Source organism: Moschus berezovskii, chromosome 1 (assembly GCF_049115385.1).
Source record: "Moschus berezovskii isolate FMDL1 chromosome 1, NW_MosBer_1.0, whole genome shotgun sequence".
NCBI lineage: Eukaryota > Metazoa > Chordata > Mammalia > Artiodactyla > Moschidae > Moschus > Moschus berezovskii.
This window is the reverse complement of record NC_142460.1, coordinates 122157415-122174988: the sequence shown is the minus strand read 5'-3', so window position 1 is coordinate 122174988 and position 17574 is coordinate 122157415. Positions and strand designations below refer to the sequence as shown.

Sequence of the window (17574 nt, the reverse complement as noted above, 5' to 3'; positions counted from 1 at the left end):
TAGATTATATATTATATTAATATATTTTATAATAATAAAATGTTATTAGATAGTACTAGATAGTATTAGAGGTAAATTACACTTCCTTTTGGAGACCTTAGAATATTTTTCTAAGAGCAACAAATTATGGGAAATTAGGAAGGAAGGAGATCAGAGGCCACGAGGCCATGTATGTCACAGGTAAAGAGTTCATCAACAAAAGAAAGAGAAAGGGTTACATCAGGGGCTAAAGAAGGCAAGGTTTAGTAGGCTCTTAAACTTCAGTGTGCTCACAAGTTACCTGGAAGTGTGAGGAAAACATGGATTCCCAGGCTGTATGCCTGAAGCATCTGATGTAGTTAGTATGCAGTGGAGCCCTGGAATCTGCATTTATTAAAATTGTTATAAGTGATTCTGTTGCAAGTGATCTGAGATCCCTACTATGGGAAAAACTGATTGAGGGGACTTGGAGAGAGGCAGGAAATGAAGACATTTGAATAGGAAGTGAAACACTGGGAATGGAATGGAAGAGTATTGGCATTTATGCAGGTGTATGTGGGGGAGGGTCGTTGATAATTGTGGCAGCCACCGTGAGGCAAAATAAATTGTATTTGGAGTGACAGGTGGAGAGTTGAGATTTAGAGAGAACTGCAGGCAACCCACTCCAGTGTTGTTGCCTGGAGAATCCCAGGGATGGGTGAGCCATCTATGGGGTCGCTCAGAGTCAGACACGACTGAAGCGACTTAGCAGCAGCAGCAGAACTGAAGAAACTGGAGGAGATGACAGGAGAATAAAAACCTAGGAGTAAACTGAAAAGAAGCATGTGTAAAAAGAGTCCAGCTGTCTCCCTCCTTCTCTGATCTAAGCAGACAAGTCATGTGCTGAGGTCATCACTCAGCAAAATCGGCCCTCATGAAGATCCCAGTGGTCATTCATGCAGAGGATATCATCGCTCTCCAGAGATAAGGCACATTTTGCTTCCATTAGGCCATTAACAACACCCAATCTCTCGCAAGTGACTGGTCGTAAAAGGAATGGAGCATGATCTAAGGGATAGGAAACAGTGAAAAATCCCATCAACTCAAGCCATGAAGAAAACAGATGCCCCTTGTTCATTGCCCTAAATTTTGTTTAAGTATTTTTTGTGTGAGATGGAGAACAAGTACATTTCAAAAGCATTCTAAGAATGCCCCTCTTTCCAGGTTAGATCCTGAAACACCCATCAAAATTACTGCAGTTGATCTCAGTTGCCCCAGTTGTACATTCAGGAAGAGTTCCCAAGAAAAGAAAGGTTAGCTGGTGTGTGATAAACAGCAATTTCCCAGGGCTTTGATTGCCAGATAGAGACTGACTTAACCCCTCCCAATTAAATGAAGCCAAAGAGCATACTGTTGGCAGAATTATTTTAAAGAATAGATTCTTCCTGTTCAAAAATCCCCCAGCAAGTTAATTCAGTCACTGCTGTTAGGAGTTACAACTCCAATGAAGGGACAAAGGACAAGCTGAGATGGCAGGTGAAAGCCAACATCCCTGGGCTGTCAGATATTCCAGACTTCAGTTCTCAGCTGCTGAGATATATCTTCAATTACCAAGCAGGTCTGAGGGTTTTTGTTTTTTTTTTAAGAATCCAATTTAATACATCTCCTCACAGTGGAAGTGACCTTTGGCTTCTAACTTCAAAGAAATCTTTGCAAGCTGCTCTAAAAAGAAATAATTGAAAGAGCAGAAGATCAATAGATCTCAAACAAACAATACAGGGCAGAGTTTAATAATTCTGGTATAGCTATTGCACAAAGAAAGCTAACAAATTTGGTGTGGGGGAGAGGGTGTAAATAAAGACAATAAAGCCTGAGGTCTCCCCAGTCAATGAATTGACCGGTCCAGTTTTTCCAGTTCTGTAACTTTTAATTCCAATCATCCTAATCAAGAAGGTGATTTCCTAGCACAAGGATATTTAATTTGTAAAGTAGTTGGGATCCTACCACCTTCAGGGTTTGTAATTTCCTGAATGGCAATATTACAGCTTGTTATGAGAGAAATGCCTGAATGTGCAGGTTAGATTCTTGGCTTCCACCTGTGTCTGATGAAAGAACTGATATTTTTGTCAAAATAATGAAGTATTGGCCTCTTGCTCTTATTGCCTTCCATAAATCCTTCATAAATGGACTCATTATCACCCATCAGAGTCCAGACAGATTTGCCACAAAAACCAAAGTTTGCTTTTGATATTTTCAATATCGTTTCTGTGTTCTTTTCACCTTTGAAATCATGCATTCCAGAAAAAAATGGAGTGAGGAGAAGTGGGTACAAATGGTGCCAGGTCTGACTCTTAGAAATACAAGATGTTAGAGTTGGAAGCGAATTGAAATCAAACCTGGTGGCTCGGCAGTAGAGAATCTGCCTATCAATGCAGGAGATGTGGGATCGATCCCTGGGTGGAGAAGATCCCCTGGAGAAGGGAATGACAACCCACTCCAGTATTCTTGCCTGGGAAATCCCATGGACAGAGGAGCCTAGTGGAGTCCATGGGGTCTCAAAAGAGTCAGACATGACTCAGTGACTAAATAACAAAGTTTAAGGTGGATTTCAGGGGCTTGGTTGGCATCAGGAAAAAGTGAAGTTTGCCTTTGGCAGCATAAGAGTGTCGGGGTCTATGACAATAAGAAAACCTATGTTGGTCATGGGAAATAGATGGAAAAACAGTGGAAACAGTGTCAGACTTTATTTTTTGGGGCTCCAAAATCACTGCAGATGCTGATTGCAGCCATGAAATTAAAAGACGCTTGCTCCTTGGAAGGAAAGTTATGACCAACCTAGATAGTATATTTAAAAAGCAGAGACATTACTTTGCCAAACAAGGTCCGTCTAGTCAAGGCTATGGTTTTTCCCATGGTCATGTATGGATGTGAGAGTTGGACTGTGAAGAAAGCTGATCGCCGAAGAATCGATGCTTTTGAACTGTGGTGTTGGAGAAGACTCTTGAGAGTCCCTTATACTGCAAGGAGATCCAACCAGTCCATTCTAAAGGAGATCAATCCTGGATGTTCATTGGAGGGACTGATACTAAAGCTGAAACTGCAATACTTTGGCCACCTCATGCAAAGAGTTGACTCACTAAAAAAGACTCTGATACTGGGAAAGGTTGGGGGCGGGAGGAGAAGGGGACGACAGAGAATGAGATGGCTGGATGGCATCACCGACTCTGTGGACATGAGTTTGAGTGTACTCCGGGAGTTGGTGATGGACAGGGAGGCCTGGCGTGCTGTGATTCACGGGGTCGCAGAGAGTCGGACACGACTGAGCGACTGAACTGAACTGAACTGAACTGATAAGATTGTAGAAAACATTGCCTGATGAACTAGTCTTTTCCATCTTTATTTGGTAAGCAATAAGAAACTTCTGAAAGGTTTTGAAAATATCAGTCCCATGGTAAATGCTGTTTTCAGGAGAGCTGGATAGCAATTTGTGTCATTTATGCTGAAGAAGAGAAGATTACAAAGCAGGAGATCTAAGAGAAAGTAGCAGCAGTTCAGGTAGGAAGATGTGAATGTCTGGACATTAAAAAGGAAGGGACAGATTCTCAAGGGGAAAACTGGTAAGATTAGGTGGTTTATTGAATTAAGAGACAAAAGAGAAAGAAAGTCAAGAGTGACTTCATGATCCCTAAAGAGAAAATTATATGAAGATTAAAGCCACTATACTGGTGATTTTTCTCACTTGCTTGAGCTAGAAGTAATTGATGTAAGATTAAAAGTTAACTCTACATGTTGACTCTTCCCTACAGTTAATAGAGGTCATTCCTTCCTTTTAATTACTCTAGAAAGGCATCAGATTATCTCTGAACCTAAAAATATTTGTCATAGTGATGTGCTAAATTGCATTTAAAAAGAAATCTATATGTGAGAATTGAAGTTAAAGCTGACTTTTGATCCTCTGCAGAAACCTAGACCATAGGTAGCAGACTTGTGAACAATTTAAATTAAAATAATCTACAGCCTTATTTTTTTTCCTGATAACTGTATTCACTTTACTGTAAACAGAAAAAAAGTAAAACAGATGAAAAAGAAATACAATTGCTGACTTGTTTGCTATTTCCTCTCTCTTGTATAACTCATCTGGTGATGGGAGAGCCTAGGAAGTAAGCTCATCAGAGATGGCCATAAGGCTTCTGGCAGCAGGAAGAGAAACACAGGAACTGGGGGGTTTAAATATTTAATAATCATTTCTTGATTGATCTTTTATTATTATTTTTTTATTTTTTGGTAATTAATTTATTTTTTATTGGAGGCAAATTATTTTACAATATTATATTGGTTGGTTTTGCCATACATTGACATGAATTCGCCCCGGGTTTACATAAGTTCCCCCTCCTGAACCCCCCTCCCACCTCCTTCCTCCCTTTATCCTCCCTCTGGGTCATCCCTGATTGATCTTTTAATATCATACCTGGGCATCTGATTTAGTGTTTTCACATTGGAGGTTTCACTATATTTTGTTTGGAAGACATGAGAGTTATTCAGCAAATTTCAGGGAAAATAATTTTAAACAATTAGAAATTGTTCATAGTGGTCAAGTCCTGGCTCCTTTTCTGTCCCCATCTCTCCCCCAGCCTGATTAAGCAGGCAGAAGTGTATTTAATCATATACATCACATTTTATTAATGTTCACACTATTGGGGCATAAGAGGTCAATCCTGTCTCCCTCAGTCCTAATATCAAGTGGAAGTTTAAAACAACCAGTCAAGCATCCAGTGAGGGTGTTGGTCCTGTCTTCCGGAACCTACTTCCAAGGTCTCACCTTGTGATTTCTGCTCAGGACCCTCTGCCGAAGAGCTGCTCTTCAGAGAGGAGGAATGTACTTTGCCTTCACAGAAAAGAGTCCTTGAAAAAAACAAATGGAAAACGTGGCTGCAGGAAAACTGGGAGGACTGCACGGTGAGAGCTTAAAAAAAAAAAAAAAGCATATTTCCTTCTTTGACTTATTTAAATAATTGTACAAGAACAAATATTAATAGTCACATAACATACTTTAGAAATGCTACACTAGAAGACCATTAATTTGGGGTATATGAATTTGACTTGATCCAAATCAGTAAACCTCCAAATTTCCTTCGTTGACTAAATTATGGCATTTTTTAAAAAAGGTCAATTGCCAGAAAAAACATCAAAACACATTTAAGCACATATCTAGAAATTCCTCTGAAAATAGTTGTGACTGGTGCTCCATCTTTTTTCCCCCCCTTTCTCTTCATCATTTTATATTGATATTGCTGAACTTTGGAAAAAGTTTAAAAGAACAGAGATTGAAATTGGATTTTTGATAATAAAAAAGTCGTGTTGAACAATAATCCTTATCAATGAGTTTATGATGTAATCTGGACTCCTTTGAATGATGTGGTAAAAGCTAAAAGTTTTGATGATCTAGGGCAGCCTTTGGGGTCTGAACAGAGCTATCCTGGAACAAATCAAACTTTCAGCAGTGAAGGATTTGAGGTGTGGTTTCTTGGTGCTGAAAATGACTCAGCTGGCTGAGCCACTAACATTGAAACAGTTCCCATAGTTAGCTCTCAACCATTACCCACCTGTGGGGTTGCCATCACTCAAGTTTTCAAGTCATGGTTAAGCAGAGGACTGAAGACTTAACTGTGAAAAATAGGCATTGGTAGCAATAAAAGAATAAATGAACTTCTTTATAACAGAGTAGGATGCCAATATTTTTGTTTTTCAAAGTGATCAAATTGCATGTGAGTATTTTAAGAAATCTTCCAGAAATGAGACTTATTGGGATCTCCCAGTGCCTTTTCTATTTCACAGATGAATCTTGTATGTCATAGAATTGTAGAATTAGGGGTTGGGAAGGAGCTTCAGATTGGGTCTGGTCCAAAGACTTTTTTTTCAAAAAAGAAAGGAAAGTTTAGAAAGAGAAATGATTTGCCCAAGGTCACACAACTTATTAAGGGAAGCTAGGAAAGTAGAATATTGTTTCCCAGTACAGTGTTTTCTTTTCTTTCTAAAATTCATTTTAATTAGTCATGTATGATGGATACATTCCACTCTTTAAAATGTACATAGTGCACCTACTTATTTATTTGAAAAATTTAAACACATCTAAAACTTTAACCTCCACTCCCAGGATTCTTTTAAAAGTAATCATTCCAGTGTATACATGCATTTGTTCTTTATAGCTGTCATTTAAACTGTGGATATATTGCAAAGGCCAATGATACCTTGCTAAAAATTTCTCATAGAAAGTTTAATTGACCTTTAAATAATTATACTGCAAGAGAATGTCTAAATGAACCCTAATATTACAGAAAAACTTATTGGGAAAAGCATTCTATTTGAGAAGGTGATGTTTAATGTGGAAATGATAAATATAATCTCAATATTTCTTTAGTTTTGTTTAGAATTAAGACCTTTTATACTTTGGGAAAATAGAACTTAAAGTATCAAATTTCATAATGTTTAATATCTGAATATATCAGGACCTTTTTTAGATAGAGATATCTGAGTTTCTTTAAAAGTGGTAAATTATTTTGCTCCAAATTAAAAAAAAGGAATGTCATCTTATGCAATAATTATGCAATATTAATCACAGAAATTGACGGCAAAATTTTGGAAACAAAAAAAATAAAGTTGACTTTTTAAGAAATAGAGTTTACAAGAGCAACGCTACCACTGAGAGTGGTTTTAATCTCCTTGACATCAAAGTTGACTGATGTTAAAGTAGAAATAAAATATCTACCATCTCAGAAATATGTCACATTACATATATGTATATATCCCTGGTTATTTTTAAATAAAATTATATTTTCTATCTTTTGAATGATGGCATCTAACTCTGAAATTTTTATAAATGAAATTTCTGAGAATTTCCAAGGAGGCTAAAGACCTGGGTTTGATCCCTGGGTTGGGAAGATCCCCTGGAGAAAGCAATGGCTACCCACTCCAGTATTCTGGCCTGGAGAATTCATGGATTGTATAGTCCACAGGGTCGCAGAGTCAGACACAACTGAGTGACTTTCACTTTCAAAGATAACTAATCATATAAACCTGAACAGTGCTTTACCCCCTATACTTTTCATTGCAGAAAAAATTCAAAATCTAAGGGTCTTTCCGTCTCTACCTGTCACCTCTCACCTGGTGTTTAATTCTAAACAATCCAGTCAGTATCTTCACCCTCCTTCCCTATCCTGAAAATCTCTGCAATAATTGTGAGTGTTTGGATGTGTGAATATTTTAGAAGACCAAAAAACAAAACAGTAAAAACTGCTGACTTAAATATATAACAGTTTAAATTAATAACTATTTTTAAAAGTTGACAAAGCACTTGCTTTTTCTTTTTATTTGTTTTTCCCTTCAGAATTTGAACCTTTCATTTCAGGATTTGGGGGACCCTTATCAAGTTGAAAATTTTAACAGGATTCTTAGAAGACTAATTCGAGTTGAAACCCTCTGGTTAGTGGACAATTCACTGGTGGATTTAAGTGCCATAAGATTGCCAAGGTACCTTCTCCCTAGCATGTCCAGTTTCTAAGTTAAAGTCAAGTCTTTATTATATGGGTACATGTGATCAATGTCTTTACCTATTGTGGCTCCCTTCATGTGGTCAGGCCTTGAAAGTGAGAGTGCTAAGCGATGTCTGAGCAAGGCAAAAAGGGAAATTTATAAATCAAACTGTCACACTTTAGCAGGAAAAATCTATTCCTTTCCAAATTAATACTGTTATTACCAGTTCTTAGGGGAATAATTAATAATCATAGGACATATTGGCAAAAAAGCTTGCTATGTTCCTTGTGTAGTGAACTGGAAATACAATCACATTATATACACATTATCATTGTAAGACAGTGATTTTTAGTCATGTTTATTGACCATTTACAGGGAAAGACTCTATAGGTAGTTGACAAGAGTCGACTTCAGGTTCACTTGCTTTTAAAAAAAAATTTTTTTAACCGAGAACATTTTATTTATTTTCACTTTAATCTCTTGTTTGATTTAAGATAAAATTCTTTACATTCTAATAGAGGGGTAGGAGTTGTCAATCAGAACAGTGACGGAAATAAAAGAATTTTTAATTTATATGGACTCTTTGATGTCCCAAGGAAACTAAAGATAATATTAAAGATAATCTGCCTCCTTGCTCAGGATTGCTTGAGAACTCTGTGGAGAGCTGCCCTTTGCTTCACCAAGCAGATGTGTAGCTAGAGCAAGCTGTGGTAGCCATCAGAGGGGCAGACAGAAGATTCCAGGAAAGAATTAGGAAATATCAAGCAGCCACAAGAAGAAAAGGTAAATCCTCGAGTGGGTTAAGCTACATCTCTTAGCCGGGGCTGAGGCAAGGCAATGAAAAGAGCTCATCACAGTTACCAGGGAGCGAAATGGCCCAGCAGACAGAGTAAGAGGCAGAATATGCAATGGTCCCTGAAGATCTTCAGTCATTTTCAAAGTCCATTCCCAACTTTAGACAGACATGTATAACATTTGATTTCACTTATGTTCTTTTCAAATGACAAATTTAAAAAATACCAAAATAAAAAGTTTCAGAAGGATCTTAATATCACTGCCATTTAAATTTATTGTTTGTTGTTGTTCAGTCACTAAGTTATGTCCGACTCTGTGACCACATGAATTACAACATGCCAGGTTTTTCTGTCTATCACTGTCTCCCTGAGTTTGCTCAAACTCCTGTCCATTGAGACAGTGATGTCATCCAACCATCTCATCCTCTGTCACCCCACTCTCCTCTTGCCCTCAGTCTTTCCCAGCATCAGTCACTTGATGTTAATTTGTTCAATTTTCCCCCTAGACTCTCTTCTAGGGATAAAATAAGGATGTATTGGTTATATTTTGTAATACTTATTTAAATAAATGTACAAGAACAAATATTAATAGTCACATAACATACTTTAGAAATGCTACACTAGAAGACCATTAATTTGGGGTATATGAATTTGACTTGATTCAAATCAGTAAACCTCCAAATTTTTCCTATTTTATTTAAAAAAGAAGAGAGAAAAAGAGAAACTCTTATCATTAAAGAAAAGACTTGACCCAGTTTTAGTATTCTTTAGATGTATTCTTTTGGCCTTTCTTTTTTCAGAAATGCAATGTATAATATAAAATTATATAATTTTAATTCAGACTCTACAACTGTCAAATCAGTGTATCGAGAGTAGAAAATTGATGCATGCATATTCATAGCCTCCTTCTCTTTTGCCCCAGGAGAAAAATCACACTTGGTTTGTTAGCCATGTCCCCTAACATTATCCGATTGACTGAGGATCTGTGATATGGTGAATATGAGAGACAGATTTGACCTTGGAGTACAGAATGAAGCAGGGCAAAGGCTAATAGAGTTTTGCCAAGAGAACGCACTGGTCATAGCAAACACCCTCTTCCAACAACACAAGAGAAGACTCTACACATGGACATCAACAGATGGTCAACACCGAAATCGGATTGATTATATTCTTTGCAGCCAAAGATGGAGAAGCTCTATACAGTCAGCAAAAACAAGACCAGGAGCTAACTATGGCTCAGACCATAAACTCCTTATTGCCAAATTCAGACTTAAATTGAAGAAAGTAGGGTAAACAACTATACCATTCAGGTATGACCTAAATCATATCCCTTAACGATTATACAGGGGAAGTGAGAAATAGATTCAAGGGATTAGATCTGATAAAGTGCCTGAAGAACTATGGATGGAGGTTCATGACATTGTATAGGAGGCAGGGATCAAGACCATCCCCAAGAAAAAGAAATGCAAAAAGGAAAAATGGTTGTCTGAGAAGGCCTTACAAATAGTTGTGAAAAGAAGAGAAGTGAAAGGCAAAGGAGAAAAAGAAAGATATACCTATTTGAGTGCAGAGTTCCAAAGAATAGCAAGGAGAGATAAGAAAGCCTTCTTCAGTGATCAATGCAAAGAAATAGAGGAAAACAATAGAATGGGAAAGACCAGAGATCTCTTCAAGAAAGTTATAGATACCAAGGGAACATTTCATGCAAAGATGGGCTCGATAAAGGACAGAAATTGTATAGGCCTAACAGAAGAAGCGGAGAAGACAATGGCAACCCACTCCAGTACTCTTGCCTGGAAAATCCCATGAACAGAGGAGCCTGGTAGGCTGCAGTCCATGGGGTCGCTAAGAATTGGAGACGACTGAGTGACTTCACTTTCACGCATTGGAGAAGGAAATGGCAACCCACTCCAGTGTTCTTGCCTGGAGAATCCCAGGGACGGGGAGCCTGGTGGGCTGCCGTCTATGGGGTTGCACAGAGTCAGACACAACTGAAGTGACTTAGCAGCAGCAACAGAAGAAGATATTAAGAAGAGGTGGCAAGAGTATACAGAAGAACTAATACAAAAAAGATCTTCACAGCCCAGATAAACATGATGGTGTGATCACTCACCCAGAACCAGACCTCCTGAAATGTGAAGTCAAGTGGACTTTAGGAGGCATTACTATGTACAAAGCAAGTGGAGGTGATGAATTCCAGTTGAGCTATTTCAAATCCTAAAAGATGATGCTGTGAAAGTGCTGCACTCAATATGCCAGCAAATCTGGAAAACTCAGCAGTGGCCACAGGACTGGAAAAGGTCAGTTTTCATTCCAATCCCAAAGAAAGGCAATGCCAAAGAGTGTTCAAACTACCTCAAAATTACACTCATTTTACACGCTAGTAAAGTAATGCTCAAAATTCTCCAAGTTAGGCTTCAACGGTATGTGAACCATGAAATTCCAGATATTCAAACTGGATTTACAAAAGGCAGTGGAACCACAGATAAGATTGCTAACGTCCACTGGATTATCAAAAAAGCAAGAGTTCCAGAAAAGCATCTAGTTCCGCTTCACTAATTATGCCAAAGCCTTTGACTGTGTTGATCACAACAAACTGAAAATTCTTCAAGAAATGGGCATACCAGACCACCTGACCTGCCTCCTGAGAAATCTGTATGCAGGTCAAGAAGCAACAGTTAGAACTGAACATGGAACAACAGACTGGTTCCAAATTGGGAAAGGAGTATGTCAAGGCTGTATATTGTCACCATGTTTATTTAACTCATATGCAGAGTACATCATGAGAAACGCTAGTCTGGAAGAAGCACAAGCTGGAATCAGGATTGCTGGGAGAAATATCAGTAGCCTCAGATACACAGATGATACCACACTTATGGCAGAAAGCAAAGAAGAACTAAAGAACCTCTTGATGAAAGTAAAGGAGTGAAAAAGTTGGCTTAAAACTCAACATTCAGAAGACTAAGATCATGTCATCTGGTCCCATCAATTCATGACAAATAGATGGGGAAACAATGGAAACAGTGAGACTTTATTTTTTTGCCTTCAAAATCACTGCAGATGGTGACTGCAACCATGAAATTAAAAGACGCTTGCTCCTTGGAAGAAAAGTTATGACCAACCTAGATAGCATATTAAAAAGCAGAGACATTGCTTTGCCAACAGAAGTCTGTCTAGTCAAAGCTATGGTTTTCCCAGTGTTCATGTATGGATGTGAGAGTTGGACTATAAAGAAAGCTGAGCACTGAATAATTGATGCCTTTGAACTGTGGTGTTGGAGAAGACTCTTGAGAGTCCCTTGGACAGTAAGGAGATCCAACCTGTCCATCCTAAAGGTAATCAGTCCTGAGTATTCATTGGAAGGACTGATGCTGAAGCTGAAACTCCAATACTTTGGCTACCTGACGTGAAGAACGACTGACTCATGGGAAGAAAAGATCCTGATGATGGGAAAGATTGAAGGCAGGAGGAGAAGGGGATGACAGAAGATGAGATGGTTGGATAGCATCACCGACTCAATGGACATGAGTTTGAGTTAACTCCAGGAGTCGGTGATGGACAGGGAGGCCTGGTGTGCTTCAATCCATGGGGTTGCAAAGAGTCGGACACAACTGAGCAACTGAACTGAACTGAACTGAACTAAGAAGCTAGAAGAGAGTGGCAGGGTATACACTGAAAATGAGAGAAAATGACCAGCAGATAAGGAAAGAACAGATTTCAGATGAGGACAGAGAGGCAGAGAGACAGAATCTGCTTGAGATAAGTTTTCAATTAGAAATTGCAATAGGACTAAATTGCATCTAATGATTATGTGTGGGGCTTTCCAATGGCTCAGCAGGTAAAGAATCCCTCTGCAATAAAGGAGACACAATAGGCACTGGTTTGATTATTGGGTTGGGAAGATCCCATTTAAAAGGAAATGGCAATCTACTCCAGTATTCTTGCCTAGAAAATTCCATGGATGAAGGAGCCTGACAGGTACAGTCCATGGAATGGCAAAGAGTCAGATACAACTGCGCATAAGGCACACACCTAGGAAAGAGTGGAAACCTGAAGTTATCAAAGATATGGTTAAGACTGCAAAATATCCCTATGGAGAATGGAAGGAAACAAGAGAAATGAAAATAATGGATGTGAAAATCTGCGGGGGGCTTCAAACTGAATTTGCGTTTTTCATGCTGCTGTGTGACTGTCATCTCTCTGTTTAGCACCATGTTTACTATTGGCAATAATTATTTACCAAGTGTCTTTGTGGGCTATGAGTTTTATAAATAAATACCCTGTGTTTCCCTCAGAGTATTAAATCTCAGCTTATGCATAAAGGAATTTTTCTGTAAAGTGAGGTGTCAGTGATAGATTTGGAATTATTTTCTTTAATGGCATAGTTTTATACAATTATGGTTTTAAGGCAAAAATATTAAGAAGCATTATATTCTATCAGGAAAATGTATTCAACCTCAATGCCTAACACATATTTCTGTTCCCAAGGATAGCTTTTAGCTTTCTTTTGCATTAAAAAAAAAGGCTTTTTAAAAAATTTTAAATGTTATTGTCTCAGTATTGAATTTAAGTACAGAAAAGTAGAAAGAAAGGAAAACAATTATAATCTCACTACTTAGGGGCAATACTCTTCAGAAGCTTTCATGTGTCTTTGAGTGAACTTTTGTAGTGCTGAGATTTCAAGCAGCTCTTTACTCTTTCATACAGGACTTATTGAGAAGTCACCAAGGACCAAATACAGTGCCGGGGGTACCTAGTATATACATTGGAAAAGAAAACATACTCTTGCCTTAGACAAGCTTTCAGTCTTGTCTGCCCTGTTTATTTTCTCTTAATACTTTAATACACATATTTCTTTTTTCTTCCCAATCATATTTGTAGAAAATGTCACTGTCACACCTTTGAGGGTCATAGTCTAGGTGAGGCATGCTAGTGCTTTGCAATATTTGGTAGTTTACCATCCTCTTTAGGAGACAAATGACAAGATGTTTATATTTTATATACAGTTGCAGAGTTTTAAATATGAACAAAAACCATCTCACATCTTTCAAACAATTGCCAAAGATACCTCAGATACAGCATTTATCCTTGGCTGACAACTATATTGAGACTCTGAGCGGGCTGTCTAGTTTACGGTGCACGCCACTGGAATCCCTTATCCTCAAGAGGAACCCTTGTGAATTTCACCAAAACTACCGAAAACGGTGAGGTCCCAAATGCTATAAGTCATCTTTTGTACTTCATTGAATATTATACTTTTTACCATTGTTCCCATCTTGCTTAAATTTGCTCAGCAGGTATTTAGCTTATCTACTGTGTATTGAACAATTCATGCTTCTAATCTCACCTGAAGAGCTTTGAACTGATTTTGTGTGTATGTGTTTACTTTTTAATATACTCTTCTGTCAGTTAATTTATGATGCTGTGCAAATTTTAGGCTCCTTCTGTAATGGGACTATATATACACTTAGATATTTAATTTTGGACTTGCAAATCCTATGCATTTTCTCTCATGATATTCAACAGATGTCTTTTATAAAATTTCTAAATGTAGGTTCCTATCAAGGCCCAGGTGACCATCTTATAAATTGTTTATTCTCTGGTTTTGTTTTCATATCTTTGGGCCACAAGGGCACCGTTAATTAAGTGAATACAAAAAAGTAATTGATTTGATCTACTCTAGTGGTTGGAAGAGCTGGAAACCTGCCAAGAGTAAACCATTTTTATTTCTTTGTCAGTATGATAATAATAATGATTATAATGGAATCTAAGCAACCTTGAGTGTGCACCAAGTAATATGCCCACTATTTACCTACAGCTAATTCCCAGCACCACTATTAGTGTGTGTGTGCTCATCTGCTTCAGCTGTGCCTGAGTCTTTGAGACCCTATGGACTGTAGCCTGTCAGACTCCTTTGTCCTTGGGATTCTTGAGGCAAGAAAACTGAAATGGGTTGCCATGCCCTCCTGTAGGGAATCTTCCTGACCCAGGGACTGAAACCATGTCTTCTGCATTTTCTGCAATGCAGACAGATTCTTTACCGCTGAGCCACCTTGGAAGCCCACACTATTAGTATATTTATGGAAATTAAAAGGGTAGAAACAAGCAACTGAGCTCTAGACCTATATTTGCCCCCAGATGACCACAAGTCATCTCATCTCTCGCTCTGAATCTGTCACGCAAAGGGTTAGATCATTTCTAGGCTCCATTCTGTTCTGTGATTATAGTCCTTCCTCCACATCCAATTTCTACAAAAGATAGTTCTCTCACCACTTTCCTTTCTCATACTGGCATTTTCCCATAATAGCAACTATATTCTAGAGACCTGTAGAACATCAGACTCTTCAGTCCATGATGTGCAATGAAAATTGTCAAAATAAAAATTCTAATCTCTGTTGTTACTACAAAAGTTTCATTACTGCAATTGTTTTCCCTTTGACTATAGTCTGAAAGCAAAATGTCATATTCTGTGACAATAAATTCACAAATTGATATTATATAAGCAAAATCTAGCAGCATAGTTGCTTTAATATTGAACTAATATTTAACCAAAATAATGTTTTGAAGCTTAAAATTAATTTTATTTCCTACAGTCAGAGGAGTTCTAGTTAGACATTTCAACGTCATTCATAAAATAGCACATGTCTGTCTTAAAGATAATTTATTAGTATTATATTTCAGTTTGGTTAATTAATATGTGGGATTTTAGAAAATACTTTGGTCCCAACTCAGAGACTTGCCTCTCTTCAAAGAATGCCTTATAACAATAGTGTGAGATTGACTGTCTGAAATCTGATATGCCCTGAGGTCTCACTATAAATCTGTCTTCAAAATTCATGAGGTGGTATAGAATTATGTGGAAAAGAAGGCTATAATGAGGTTCTCCTTTTTAGTATTAATTCTATTGGATTGAGTCCAAGATCCATACATACTGACAATCAGGCTACAAAAGGCCAGGTTGTATTGACCAACGTAGTGCAGGGTTGCTTTAAACAGAAAGATGTGGTCATTCTAAAGTATGAAAGAAGGATTTAAGTATTCACTCCTGCTGCAGCACTAAGCTGAAGTCTCAAGTTCATCCAAATTTAGGTTTAATTATCTAGCCAAAAATCCACATGAGGATTATAACAGCATTCATTTTGTCACTGGGTACCTTTGTGTTGAGGATTTAGGCCAGACTTTCAGTGACCCTTTACATCACGATCAGAATACTTAAGGATAAATCTTTCCTTGATCAATGACACCTAGAATTGTGACTGTCTTCCCTTCCTCCTTTGTTTCAGATCCTCCAATAAGAAGACAGCACAGTTCAAAAGAGAAAGGACTTAATGATAGAGCTAATGGTGTAAGTCTCAGGAGGTCGAGGGCAGCCCGCTTCTTGGGACACCCACAGGCAAATTCTTTTACCATTCTTCAGAAGTCAGGGTTATCTTAGTTCACCAATAGTTTGACTTTTAAAAAAGAAAGGGGGTGGGGGGAGGACTAGGAGTTCCTGCCAAGTCTGAAAACTGGAGCCAGAAGACAGATTTTAATCTTTACTCCATCACCTACAGGCTTTATGATCTTAGATAAGTTACTTAAAATAGGGGGTAAAAACTAACTTGACAGGATTGTTGTAAGGATGAGCTAATGTGCAGAAAGTATTTAGAGCTAAGAAAATCATGCAGCCAATGGGAGCATTGCAGGAGGTTGGCACCATCCTTAGTTGACATGGCATGTCTCCTGAGAGGTTCAGCATCTTTCATCCTGGGCCACTGCCACTGCCATCCATTTCCTCTGGCCTGAGCCACCAGAACTCCCCAATCAGGAAAGCTGTCCACTTGAAAGAAAGCTCTGCTTTATAAAGCTGCTAGGCATATGGCTACTGTTCAACTGGGTTGACATGAAAGACCACCTCCTGAAGTTGGAAGTGACTGTCTAAATTTGAAATGTGAGCTTCTCTGTCAAGAGAAATTAACTCAGCACAAAATATTTCCCACCCCCTCTTATAACTCTCATCCAGAATTCTTCTTTAACTATCACTAGACAACTCGGACTTGCTTTACTTTAAAAAACAGCTTCCAATTTTATAATGTGTACATAACTCATGATCTCATTCTTTCTCTCATAGTTAGCTAAATCCACTCATTGATTTTTTTTTTCTTTATAAGACATTGTAAAAACCGGAATGATGTTCTCTTATGAAAACAGAGTGTATGTAGTTTCACTCCTCTGCTCAATACTTAGAATCTGTTGAACCATCTAGTAGCTTTCAGACAGGCAAGCTATGACAGGGTCATCAGCTCAATCAACACAATTTGTATTTTACTTTAAGGTCATTGCAAAGATAAGGAAAACAGAATAATGTGATAGCCACTCATCTTTCTTTTAACAATAGGCAAAATCCACTCATTTATAGAGTAAGTGAAATACAATTATTTTGTTCAGTACAGTTACTTTTTTTTCTTTAACTTTTGCTTTAGAGTGTTCTCCTGTTTGCCAAACTTAAAAATGCTGGATGGGATCCTGAAGCTACCAGAAGATACTTCACCACCAGAAACCAATATTTTTTCAAAAATATGTATTGTATCCTAATGAAATCTGTATAGAAAGCCATCACCATTGTTTTTAAAAATGAATGAACAAGAAATGTATGACTAAATATTATGACTTATTATGTATATATATACATACATATATATATATATATTATATTTATATATCTATTGCTATACTTTTATCCAGTTTTCTCCAGTTTTTTAAATACTATGCCTTATCAGTAAATAAATTTTGAGGACATGAATTTTAAACAATTTTTAATAATTTTATTTTATTAATTTATTATTTAATATTTTTAGAAATTGTATACATAAAATACTAAAATGAATATATAACATATATTTTAAAACATGCAATTAAAGATTTTTAAATGATGGCGATAAAAATTTAACATAAATAAGGGCTCGAAGGTTTTCCCACGCTCCAGGGACTCATCTGGTCCACCCCTAGGACTATAAGCTCCTTAATTAGAAGGTACTGCTTTAAATATCTGAACCTATCAAAAGTAAAAGGGACAATTAGAAGTAACTTGTACAATTTTAAACCACATGCACTGGATTCTTCATTTTAAATATTTTGTCATTTATTAGTGATTTTCACACAGCAGAAATTTAGGGAGGTCCTAAGCCATATGCTATTCATGAAATGCTTAGAAAATAAACAATAATGGTAAAGCTTCTTTTTGATCAGAGAATTTCACAAATGTAATTTTAAGACTGACTTCCCTACATGTTAATAAGAAAGAACACAATTC

General features: G+C 37.5%; 1 pseudogene; it reads left to right on the top strand.

Annotated features, from left to right (window-relative positions):
• LOC148778840 (uncharacterized) overlaps nt 1-16856 on the top strand; it is a 29758-nt pseudogene extending 12902 nt beyond the window's left edge.
• Nucleotides 16857-17574: the final 718 nt, after the last annotated feature.